Source organism: Sparus aurata, chromosome 15 (genome assembly GCF_900880675.1).
Source record: "Sparus aurata chromosome 15, fSpaAur1.1, whole genome shotgun sequence".
Lineage (NCBI taxonomy): Eukaryota > Metazoa > Chordata > Actinopteri > Spariformes > Sparidae > Sparus > Sparus aurata.
Window position 1 is genome coordinate 22,282,473 of NC_044201.1, and position 12,855 is coordinate 22,295,327.

The following is a 12,855-nucleotide window of genomic DNA, read 5'->3' on the forward strand; positions in this document are numbered from 1 at the left end:
TAAAATTAGAAACTTGCCGTGTGCATCAGGATAATTGTTCCTAATGCATTAGTTCTTGTTCAGACACAATCACACATGCAATTTGCCCAAACAAACATATTTTCACAAAATGATTACTTGAAGCTTGTCAAAGAATCAGAAAATAACACAAACAATCTGACCTAATATTCCATGCTAAATTCCTTTGAATTAAATGGTTCCATTACTCAGTGTTGCGGACACAACATGGTTGATACCCAGGCCAACACTCGTAAAAAAAAAAAAAAGAAAAAAAAGAAAAACGCACAGGTCAGCTCAAGAGGACCACAAATAAACAACAAGAGCCTAACTGACTGACACACATTTAGAGGTAGGGCAGTAAACCATGTTAGCCATCTGTCAAACGCTCAGATCTGAGAGCATGCCCTTCCCCCCAGAGTATAACTCTGTAAATAAATATCCCAGCACTTCACCTACATAAAGTACAAGGCCTTCACTAAACCCCACATAAACCATGGCAATGTACCTTCTGTGGCTCTGCAATGCATAGGGAATAATACAAGAAAACTTGATAGTATGATGGGATGAATAATGTAAGGAAAACATTCCAAATTAATCCAGGGATATAATCATACTGCCGTACAAAGAAAATATAAAGCATATTATGCATACTGCACTCATTCATTTTAATCCGGCTCAACATTGCGGATCAAGAGCAAAAATATGTTTTATCTTGACGTCAGAAAACCTTACCGTTTTATACATTTTGTCAGTGTTATGGAAAGGTCAGAAGCCAAGATTACAATCAAATATCATATGTGGTTTCTCATTGGTTTCAACAAAGACAATGGAAAAACACAATGAATGAAAGGACAGCAAGTGGAAGAGCGGAGCTGAAAAGCACAAGAGAAAGAGAGGGACATACTGTTATAGAGTTTGAATAGGACGGTCAAGACTTCTGGCACAGAGAGACCTTCAGCTAGACCTACAACTTGGCATCTCAGCAGTGACCCCTGTGTGTGAAATGAGCAGGAAAGTGAGATGATCTTTTCTTACTCTCTGTCATACAGGGGACAGGGAGTTTCTGTCTGTCTGCCAGTGAGTCTGTTTGGCCTTACTTTATTTCCGATTCAGAGGACAGCCAGACAGAAAGCACCGGGCAGAGATACAGGAAGGCTGAAAAATTGGATCTGCGAGAGTGCAGTCGTTCGTTGCTCTTCTGGCAAAGCTTTCACTTTTGAACTGCACACGCACTGCAGAGATGCATTCTTCAGGAGTAACAGGATGGATGCAGATAGGATGCGACAGCCCCAGGGCTATGATCTACTGGGTCATTGGGGCTACGCATGAATGGAGGTGCTCTACTACACACAGTAAATCCCCTATCCTGCTGTTTATCCCCACAGCCGGTCTGTCCCCATCTCCAAACTCTCATAGCTCCCCATCAGTACAAAGCCTCAGCACCATCTCTCAATGCAGCAGCAAGTCAGGGTACATCCATCCCTGCTCTCTCAGCTTTCCTTCATTCGATTTTAAAAGGGCTATAATCGGGAGAATTTTATTTGACTTTATTCATACTGTGGGATCCCCTGAGAAAGATGCAGAGTAAGGAATGCCTGAGCAAAAAAAATCTCCTTTTCTATAGTAACAGTATAAAAAAAGTATACAATATTATTTATTTTTTTAACTTGAGTACCTTGCTGCCACAACATTACTGCCAAAGCACAATAGCCTTATGAATATTTCCTCTTTCCTGTAAGTCGTTTATCGAAATTAATTATGTCTGTAGTATAAAAATCAATTTTGGGAGAAATTATCCCTTAGTTACTTTGTGCTAGCCATCTTTGTATTGATAATGTAGTAAAAACAGAAAAGCTCTATTTCGCACAGCATTTGCGAAAATGGAGATGTGGCAGTGGCTGTATTTTTATGATGTCATCTACAGACAATTTCCTGGCATTGATTTTTTTTTACACTTATTTGAGAAGGATATCACTGTTGTGCAATAAACATAACTGAACGTTTCTTTGCCAACAAAAGGACCACTTTTTTTCAGAGACATTGTCAGTTTTGTTTGGTACTTGCTGAGGTCACTTTATTTAGTTAACTATTTCCTGCGTAGTTTATTATTCCTGAACACAAAAGCAGTGTTTGGAACTGCAGAGATTAAAAATGCAAAACAGAAAGTAGCTTCTGCGAGATTGGGATATCTCAGCAATTCAGGTCCACATGGACTGTGGTCAAGCTAAAAAAAATGAAAAGAACTCACGAAAGAAGGTACAGTGGGGGAAATCACGAAGGGCAGGACAGGAAGAATTGGATAGAGTGAGCTAGAAAAAGAAGATGTGGAAGGCAGCTGCAACTTGCCCTATGTCCAGCTTGGTAAGTGCTGAAACCAATCAATTAAATGGATCAGTGGTTACGCAACACCTATCATCCAGCTGCCTCTACTCTGAGACAAGATATTTGTTTTCAAGGAAATGGACCTCCCCTAGGCACACACATACATAACCACAATCTTAGACTAGCTAACCTCTTGTCTCAGTCAGAGGGCTCGTGTTAACCTCCTCTGCTACTGCATCTGAACCAAAGTGCAGCTTCATTTGTACACTGGCAGAGTCCAGTGTCTCAGCAGACTAATAAATGGGCCAGGCATCTGGGCAGGGGCAATAGTGGGCCACTGCTCTCTCCCTGAAGAGATTAACAGAGTGCCATTAAGGCCGGCTAATAGAATGAGACAGGGATGAAAGCAACACTGACGCTAGGCTAATGTGTATTGAGTGAAAGCAATACTGGCCTGAGTTGCAGTGATGCTTAGAGATGCTAATCCAATAAGACAGCATAGAGGATTTGGTAATGCTGTATACTAACTCTGGTAGATCAAATGACAGAGGTCAACAGACAAAATGGAGAGAGGTGGACAAAGTTAGGGTGTGACAACATCCACCGGACCACCACAGATACATTCAGACACATCACATCACATAAACACATCTTGCATTTATTCTCCCATAATGTAGTACGGAAAAGTTTGAAAATATTACCTTAATTCAGTGAACCTATGTTGACAAGTCCAATCATTTCCATCCCATTAAAATAGGAGCTACACCCTGCCAAGTGACTCTGCACTTTGTTTCCTCCATCATCTGAACTGAAAGTAAGGCAGCGCCCAGAAGAGATAGAGCACAGGAACAGGAAGACACTCATCAGAGGTTGATCTGCCTGCTGCCTCTCCTTGCATGTGTGCCTGTGTGTCATGTGATGTGTGTGTGTGTGTGTGTGTGTGTGTGTGTGTGTGTGTGTGTGTGTGTGTGTGTGCGTGTGTATGTGCGTGTGTGTGTTTGTGTGGATGTCTGTGTGGGTGGAGACCGAGCCTTCATGGGTGCGTTTAATATTTGATGGGGCATCTTTTAGCAGCCCCACTCAATGTGCTTCAAGAGGAGAGGAGAGCTTTTGGGAGAATACACCAAGAGAAGAAAAGAAAAACATTACAAAGGCTAATTTCTAGTACAAAATAAATTACTTGTGGCATTACCACAATATGGTACAAAAGCTAAAGACTAAAGCCAAGTAATGCTCCTGACATGAGAAAATGTATCTACAAGCTAAAGTGGCAATTTACAGTGTGCACACTGCAGCCCTATAATGTCATGAGATCACCAGAGGGGATAATAAAAGAAAGCAGATCCTACCGAGCACTCAGCTGCACATGAAAGGTGACTCCAGTAAAGAGGAATTTGTTGCTGTTCTCTTAAAGAGTCAGTGTGAATTCAATTTCCCACACTCATTTCATGGCTGACAGCACACTGGTTCCACTCAGTCAACCGTTTTCTGTTAAGTGCCGGCAGTAAAGCCATACAAGCATTGCCATTTCCTCAATATCTCCTGTTTGTAAGTGTCAAATGCTGAGATAAATCACAGCATGGAGTCTGATCCAACCCACACCAGCTACCAAAAAGGGTTTCTATAGGTAACTTAAGCTTTTATATCGAACCTCAACCAAATCAGCTGTTCTAGACATACATGGTTATAATGATGTTCTTCAAAAAAAAAATGTTGTGGTTCTACGTTGATCTAAGATATTTAAACACAAACAAGATAGGGACAAATAAAGTCTGAACCAAAATGAGTCACCCTAATGACTAGTCACGACAAAAAAACACCCTCAAAAAGTCCTCATCATCCATCCTGACTCATCCCTCAGAATGATTCTGCTGTGCTCTTTCTGAGGCCTGATGCTGAGCAGTAGAAGTCTTGGTGGGACTTATATAAATCTAATTATCGTCACAGTCACAGCCGCCCAGATGCTCACACTCTCACAACATAATCACATTCCTCCTAACACCACTCCTCTCACAGTGTTACCATTTACGGTTTTAAGTGTATGTGTATGGCACGCACGGACACACGAGAATCTGCTCCCTCTCATGTATGTGACCTTTACTTGAACCACACTCTGAGAAGACTGCAGTGAATTTTGGCAGCACAATTTGATTCTCACCTTCTGATTGGCCACAAGTGCTGAGAAAAGCTGATGAAGCGTCACCAGGCAACAGCGCAGGTGTCAATCACTGTCAGCAAGGTCATTAGAGCCGTTTATGTAGATGGAAGCAGAAGGCATGGAGGACAGCAGCCCGAGGCTTGCTTTTCTTTTTGAAGTCTAATCAAACTCCACTGACACCACAGAACATCATATAATTGACTGATCACACAGGTGGGATATCACACAACTGCTGCCAACACTGTATTCACTTAGTTGGAAGATAAAACTCGAGTTTGAGCAAAAATGCAGCTCAGCTAAACTGACTCCATGCTGGAATGGCTGAGAATTACTAAGATAGCATTTAAAACAGATTCTTAAGGGTAAGCGATGTGAATATAAATATGTTGGTTCAGTAGTTAAATCATATAATGAGGTAAGTAATGTACTACTGGGTTTTAATCAGTCTGTGAAGCAACGGCCAAGCATTTAATTTGGAGGTAAATCCAAATCCCTGCTCCATGAGCAGAGAGGTTTTGATATGCTACTGAGTTAATTTTCACTTTGTAAGTAGGGGCAAAGTCCTATTAGGCATGTCTTGCCACTCGGCAGCCATCTTGGCAACACCATGGGCACTAATTTCGGGCAAACAAGCCTGGCCCCTATTTAAATGAATAGGGAGAGAGCCATAACTTCACTTTCAATGTGCGCATGGACATAAAAAAACTACATGTAAAGAATCACTGTTCATAAAAAAAAACCTTGAAAGGTTTGGTGAGATTAAGTTTAAATATCTACCACGCACGTGCTTGGTTTCACAACACCAACTTATTTTTTGGCTCAGTCAGCTCATCCCATCAGAGAACTTGAACACGTGAGGTTTATGTCTAATATTTGAATAACGCCGCCTTTGTTGGTAACCCTGTTCATTAGTGTGATATCCTTCTCTTCGATGCTTATTCAAAGTCTGTATACAGGTTGAAACTGTCTCGAACCTGAACCGTGCGCTCATGTCAGTGTAACAACATGACTGGCTGATATGTTTCCTGGTTTGACTGTGATAAAGAATTTGCTTTGGATGAGGGAAATGTGTAATACAACTGCAATCTCTGACATTACAGACCTTTCAAATCAAAATGCTTTGAGTGTTGTCTCCTCTGTTAGAGAGCAGAAAGTTGAGCCTAACAAGCCTTTAGCTTATAACTGTCATTTTAACAAACAGCAAAAGCATCCAGCAGAAAAGAGACACCATCGACTTCCCGTTTAAGTCCTTTATCTGATTTCCTTTAGCCCTACCTGCAAACTTCTTAGACAACTTTCCTATGAGTCTTTTTGTCATTTTACATGTTCTGCCTTCATTCCTTCCTTCAGCTTTCAGCTATTTCATGCAGGACAGGATAGAAAAGAAGGGTTTTTACAAGCTCAGCTTATGAGTTAGCTATGTTTAATGTCTCAGCAAACTATGAAAGTAAGTCTTTAGTCTTAAAGTGTTGGTTCTCAGTGGGATAAACAGTGTAAGAATTATTGGTAATCATTCGATTCGATGTACATAAAATATAAAAATTGTACAATATAAAAACATAAATAAAAAATTACCGACTCCAGCTTCACTTGTAAAGCCATTACAACAAAGGACATAAAAGACAGTGTCATGTAACGTATATCAGCGGCACACAGGAAGTGAGGTATACTGAGAGCATATTTCATGATTTGTGATTAAGACTGCACAGTTACCTTCTCTGAATGACATGAAAATAATTTGTATGAAATGATGAGAGCATGAACTCTAACTGAGCACTGACAGCTCAACAGCATTTTCACAAGTGTCATGTTTTCAATCATGTAGAAGTAGAGGCACATGTGTAGGATTAAGCAATGCTACTAAAGCCCCTTAAGAGAGAGATAAATCGTTTATGAGCATGTTATGATGACTCATGACTACCTTCACACTGCACTAGAGTCACATGCAGACTTCCTGGTTGACTGCGTACCTTTACTCAAGTTTTCCTTCTCTTTTCTTTTAACCAAATAATGACTTTTCTCTCTCTCCTATATCGACAGCTATCAGACTGACATGCAAGTTCGATTAATACATCTCCATCTTATCTACCCAGTGTGCTGTTGAACGGGTATTTGTTTTGATGGAAGCTATGCTGCTAAGCGAATTCTTTATCGCCACGGGTTGCAGTGCCAACACAGGCCTGTCCTGAGAGGAGAGCGATGTGGCTTTAAGAGAATGAACATAAATTATTCCATGACAAGGAGTCTGAGTTAAAGCCCAAAATATGAACCACAGTCTAAGCTTTTAATAGATCATGTCTCTTGTGGATTATCCTCTGTGAATGGACAATACACTGCTATTAGGTCAACTTCCTCTATGTTCAACTTCCATCTTTTCCTGTGCCTCCTTCCTTTCGATTCATCACATCAAGCTGTCTCTCTTAACAAATGCTTACCCCAATCTCTACTACTAACTAAGGGAGCACATTTTTGTACAGTAACCAGCGAACAGTCTCATACTGTATGAAGCCAGAGAGAACAAGGCCCCCTAACATCAAATAAGGCCACAGTTGGTGGTTAACATCCATCAAGTGCCATGGCTTTGTGTCTGATTTTTCACAGGGTTGAGCGCTATTAGGTCAACTGACACAACTAGATGGGAACCTATCCAGAGAGCTGTCTGATACAATCGAGTAACCTTTATATTCACCTCAGGAGCCTTCTGGGATAAACTGATTGATTCTGCCATTAAATTGCTTAGAACACAGAAAGAGACCCTAACACTTAACACACCAACAACAAGTGTTACAGTGTTTTAAGATACTGCAGTTGAATTCCAGTTAAGAAGAGTAAATCCCTGTACATGCTCACCCTGCATGGATAGAAAAATCAGGCTTTGGCCTTTTGAGACCTTAATCTTTGTTTAATAAATCTAACAATAAAGGGGTGAAATGTGTGGGAGAATGTATACTTTTTCTCTGGAATTACATCTTTGGGGAGGATTTGATACCCTGCAGCACAAAAGACATAAAGCGAGTGGTGTGTGTTTTCTTTGACTCACACATACTTTAGCAGAGCCTGCCATGCAAAATCAGCATTTGACTATCAACTCCTTGTCTGTGCCGGTGAATGCATAGGCTGACATTTGTCTCTGCTTTTGAACAGGATGTGAAAATTGAGTCAAATATCATTACAGTCAACACCTTAGCCAGCATGTAGTGTGCTGGCTAAAGTGTGTCACAGGAAATTTCACATGTTATCCAGGGTGAAATGGAAGTTTACTAGTGGCAAAGACATGGCAGTGCTGAGTGACCAAAAAGAGGCAACGTGCCAAATGAAACTGGTACAGTAAGAAGAGAACAGAGACACTCAGACGTTTTATTAAGTGGGCAGTGCAGTGGAAACGAGCCATTATGTCTGAGAAAAACACCATTTAGAACAGATTCATATGGTGATTAAGAGTGACTCAGAAGTGTTTGTTCAGAGCAAACTTTCACCCTCCAGCACAACTCAGTCTACAGCTCGTTCCGTGTCCTTTATGGCTGATCCTAAGGACAAAAAGACTCTATAATATCACATGACTCAGAGCTTTACTAAATGGATTAGTGCATGAGATGTAGAGGTTTTAAGGAGAGTGACCCTGCCACGTGGTATGGTGCAAGCTCAATGCAGTTAATGAGAAGCAGAGGACCTAGATGAGGCAGGAGTACATACTATATACAGAAACTGATATGAGCCACAATGACAGCTGACATGATGGCAAGTGCCAACACCTGATGAGGCATATACTGTAATATTACATGCTTCTGCTCTCAATACAGGAATAGCATGCAGTTCAAATAACACATACAGTGCTGCCAATAGAAATATAATGACTTCAAGTGCTTTCACAGATAATCAGGCCTCAACTCAGGTACATATTGGGTGAAGCTGGAAGTTGGAAGATGTCAATCAAGCGCATCCTTTGTACACACCCACACAGCCACGAAAATAAGTCTAATTAGGCATGGTGAGAACACCTGTGAGGCTTTACATTATGCACATCATTATTCTTCAACACAGGTGATGACTGCCAGCATTAATCTATATTTGGTGGGATGTAAAATACATAAGACATACTTCCAGTCTATTCAAAGCTATTCAAAATCCCCCCAGAATTCAAATAAATCGATCATCGATTCATTTCCGTGTGGAGGGAAAGTCGGGTGAAGTGTCATTTGTCGAGCTGCAAAACAATGTTGCAGAATTCTTCCAACATATTAAGCAGATGAAGACTTTTGTATTCCAATTGTATCCACAAGTCTCGGGAAGGCCCGATATCACAAACTGATTTGAAAACACATTTTTAAGCACAAATCTTGACTCTAGCTGCTAAGCTAATAGTGTTAGTGCACACTCTGTCTGGATCAGTTGCTGAGCTGGACTTTGCATCAAGGGTATAAATAATGTCCTTATAAATGAATTTGCGATCTTGGGTTTCCGGAGACTCAGATTACACAAGATGAGCTGTTAGGAGCCATTTAATGTTTTTTCTGGATGTTTCTTATTTTCCAAGTGTCCTTCTACTTTGCTGTTTCGCTGTGAAGCTTCAGAAATGTTTTGTGGACTACTAACATACCTTTCGAGTGGCATTGGGGTGAGAAGATTATAACTGTGAACTGAGATAAAATGTGAGAAAAAGATTTCTTGTATTTCAACAACTGCTGATTGTATTTGACAGTAACTGCGATCATCAAGCCAATACACGCACCTGCTTCTACCACCCTGCATTGTGTTCATAATGACACCTGTTCAAACAAAAAAAACAGAGGGACTCGCAGACAAAAACACTCCTCAGCACTCACAGCCCAATCCATGTTTTCTTTTTAAACAGAAAAAAAGCAATAGAGTTTTATACAATCTATAAAGTGATATAATAAGGAAGTTAACAAATCATGACATATATCACAACACAAATGGGGCCTTATCTGTCCTCAACTGTGCCATCTTTCATTTTTCTTTATTCAACATAGAAAATATTAGCTGCATTTGAAATGAATACTACCTCAGGTTACATCTTCAGTTGTTTTCAGACAATCATCCCACAGGCACATGAAAATCAGTCGTAAAGAGCACTCTTGCCTGCCATTTTGTTTATTCCAAGTGCATTTCCTGATCATTAAAGGGATATTTTGCCCAAAGTTGCTGTCAATATCTGACCCCGTGTCAGAGCATCTGATATCCTGTGTCTATATTCTGCTATACGCCTAGCTATTCCAAGCCCTGAAACATCTGTGGTCTTACCAAGGCAATGGCAGAACTGATAAGCATGGCTAAGTATAGCTCTAATGATAGGCCACAAACAGAGAGAGAAGAGGGCAAGGAGGATCAGAGAAAAGTCAATGTCAAATCAAGTCGTGTTGGCTCTGAACGCAACACCACCACACACATGTAAACAAGCACAATGAACTATCCTGAATGACCTCATCTCTGGTCACTCAGCAAATAGATCCCTTATTGATTTTGAACTGTAGTTAGTAGGATGGAGGGTGTGCAAACAAAAGACTTAGGGGAGAGCACTAGAACGGGAAAGAGAAATGCCATGATCGGAGAGAAATGATTAAATAACACATACACTGGAAAAGATGACTAGAGACAACTTGTGCCTGTCAGTCTGAGGAGCTGTTTAATAATAACCTTGCTCCTTCAGTCTGTGTTTTCTGGCTTTGTCATACAAATCACTCATGCTGGTCTGTGCTGTTTTAGCAACATACAAGCAAGCACACTAGGTTGTTACCTGATGGCCTCCAGGTTGCTGGAGGAGGCATGACAATGTCTTGGAATGACTACTATATGCACAGTAATGTGTATAATGTGTATACAGGAACACCAATGACACTGATGGTTGGAGCACACATGAGACAGTCTGGAAAAACCCCTCCAAATTGAACTGCAATTTGGGGGGTCTTCAGCCACACAGTGGAGACTTTCAGCTGTTGTTGGGGGGAATCAGATTGTAAACACACCCTCAGCCAAGGTGGCACTCGAGGACCTATGCCAACAGGTGCCTGAGGAACACACACATGGATTTGAATGTGTGTGTGTGTGTGTGTGTGTAAAAGCAACCCCACCCAAATACTCGAACACCAGAGTGTGTCCATCTCACTTACACTAAGGGCAATCAGTCACGCCTTATCCTAACGTGTACTAGCACGTAGATGCCAGGGAGCTTTGCACTGTCTGGGCTGTAATAGATCACAGCCAGAAATGGTACACACAGACACACAGTTATGAGACCTGACTGACAGCAACTTCAGTTTGGTATTAAAAATATGAATATGCGAGTCTGCACTGCATGGTATAAAAACCCGGGTTAAATTTGAGCTCCTGCCTGAGTGAGAGCATGAAGGCACGTGAGTCATCTTTAGTTACCCTTTAATCCTGACATGTGCATGAGGAAGACACACGAGTGGTGAATCGCAAGCGAGACTGTGTGGCATGGTGAGACATATGTCAAGCAGCAAGACTTCTTCCAATTAGTTTACATTGTGTGTGCACATTTTCTCACATTAATCCGTTACATAATAAGTTACTTTTTATATGCATATTACATAAAGGCCCGGTCATCCTCATTCATGGTACAGTTACCATTTCCAGGGCATGTTATGACTGTGGGGGATGATGCTGTGACGTTAGAAAACATGGCCTGTTCTGCTTCACTGGGCAGAAACACCACCATCCTCATGAGTTTGGATACAACATCACGTATGTTGCTACCATGTTTACGTACAGACTAGATATTTAACTAGATGTATTGCTATATAAAAAGGGTACCAAATACAAGAGTAACTTTCATTGTTTTCTCATCATTTCCCAATCATAACAGAGCTTATGTAACCCAATACATGCATAATGAGATTGCACTTACCTGAATTACAACGTTTTAATCATATCTGCAGCATCAACGATGGGTCAGCAAACAGTCCACTTGTTCGTACATGTTGTAAAGTACAGGCAGTCTTTCACTTTCCGGTTAAAACAGACTTTTCACGTTAAGAGTCATTCATGAAGTGAAAGCTAGCCCATAGCCAAGAGTCATTCTGTTACACGAGTTCAATGAAGAGCACTGCGCTTGATTAACCGCGATACAAAAGTCTGTTCCGCACCAAACGAGTCAGCTAACGTTATGTCGAGTCCTGGACAGTTAAGACGAGCAGACCGGGAAATAAACACAGGAATTGTTGGGAATTTCCTCGCAATTCCATGAAGTACCTCCACTTTGCCGTTAAAAACAGCCCGGAGCTACTGTTGACACTGAGCCGTTAGTTGAAGTGTCACCCGACCAACTGATGATACCGAGCACAGCCGACTGGAAAAGGCAGCAAATGAGCCTAAATAAAAGACGAAATCCTCACACAGCAAATAAACCGAATAAACTAACCGGAGCATGCGACCTACTACACGGTAACGGTTCAGCCTGACTTCCCAAGAGCAGTTATCATTCCGACACCGTCCTCCGGCTTCCAGCGGGGCGGAGCGTCGACATGTCACCTGGGTCTCAAAGGGTGACACCGAGCCGCTAACCTCCGGGTGCCCGTTCGCCTACATCTGTGCTCCGTTTCTAGACGCGGCCCGTTATCTTATCGTTCACCCCGTTTGTTGGTTTGGTTGTTTGGTTTTTCAGCTTCTTTAATTCAAATCACAGCTCCGTTCACAGAAAACAAAAATAGCTTGGAAACTACTGCCTTCCCGCTCGCCGTTGTCGTGACGTCAGAACGTAATGAGTTGTGGCGTGTGGCTCTGTGCACGCGACTTGTGGGACAGCACACTGACAGGCACAGGGACTACCAGAGCCGGCCCAAGGCTTTAAGGGGCCCTCCCTGGGGAGAATTTGATCCAGGATCCCCACCCTCAACTTAACACCACCCACCGCAGCACCACCAATATCAACTACAACATCCATGTTCTGTCATTTGTCCATTGTACATCTAACACACCCATTATCATGGCTTACTGGTGAGCTGGACAGTAACAAAATAAACCAGCAGCAATGCTACAATTTACTGTAAACAAGTTAGCATGTCTAAGCAGATATGTACTCAAACCCTGTGACACTTATACCTAAACATCTGAATTAATAAATGAAGTGTTCCCTTTATAATGATACCGTAGTTATTCGAATAGACCTTGCAGTTGACGAGATACACTCTGTTAATTACGGGCATGTTATTTTTTGAGATCCAAAATAGAGGCCAGCAAATTAACTAGTTTAACATGAAATGTGCAAAGTTGCAGAACAGTCAGCTATAAATATATAGGTTCTAACTTAAAAATAATAAATGTTAAGTGTGTAAAATAATGTATGATGCAAATGTAATAATTAAATATAAATGTAATAATATAACACACACAATATA

The 12,855-nt window shown here is 41.3% G+C and overlaps 1 protein-coding gene across 5 annotated transcripts in view; it reads right to left on the reverse strand.

Annotated features, from left to right (window-relative positions):
- The window catches only part of ccser2a (coiled-coil serine-rich protein 2a), a 60,544-nt gene extending 48,343 nt beyond the window's left edge, over nucleotides 1-12,201 (reverse strand). For 4 of the 5 annotated variants that reach the window (XM_030441862.1, XM_030441860.1, XM_030441864.1 and 1 more), the window contains exon 1: nucleotides 11,367-12,201. The gene's annotated coding sequence lies outside the window, so the exon portion shown is untranslated. Of the gene's footprint in view, nucleotides 1-3,023; nucleotides 3,173-11,366 lie in introns of those variants that run through there. The other variant, XM_030441861.1, reaches the window with a different exon arrangement.
- Between the last annotated feature and the right edge of the window lie 654 nt (nucleotides 12,202-12,855).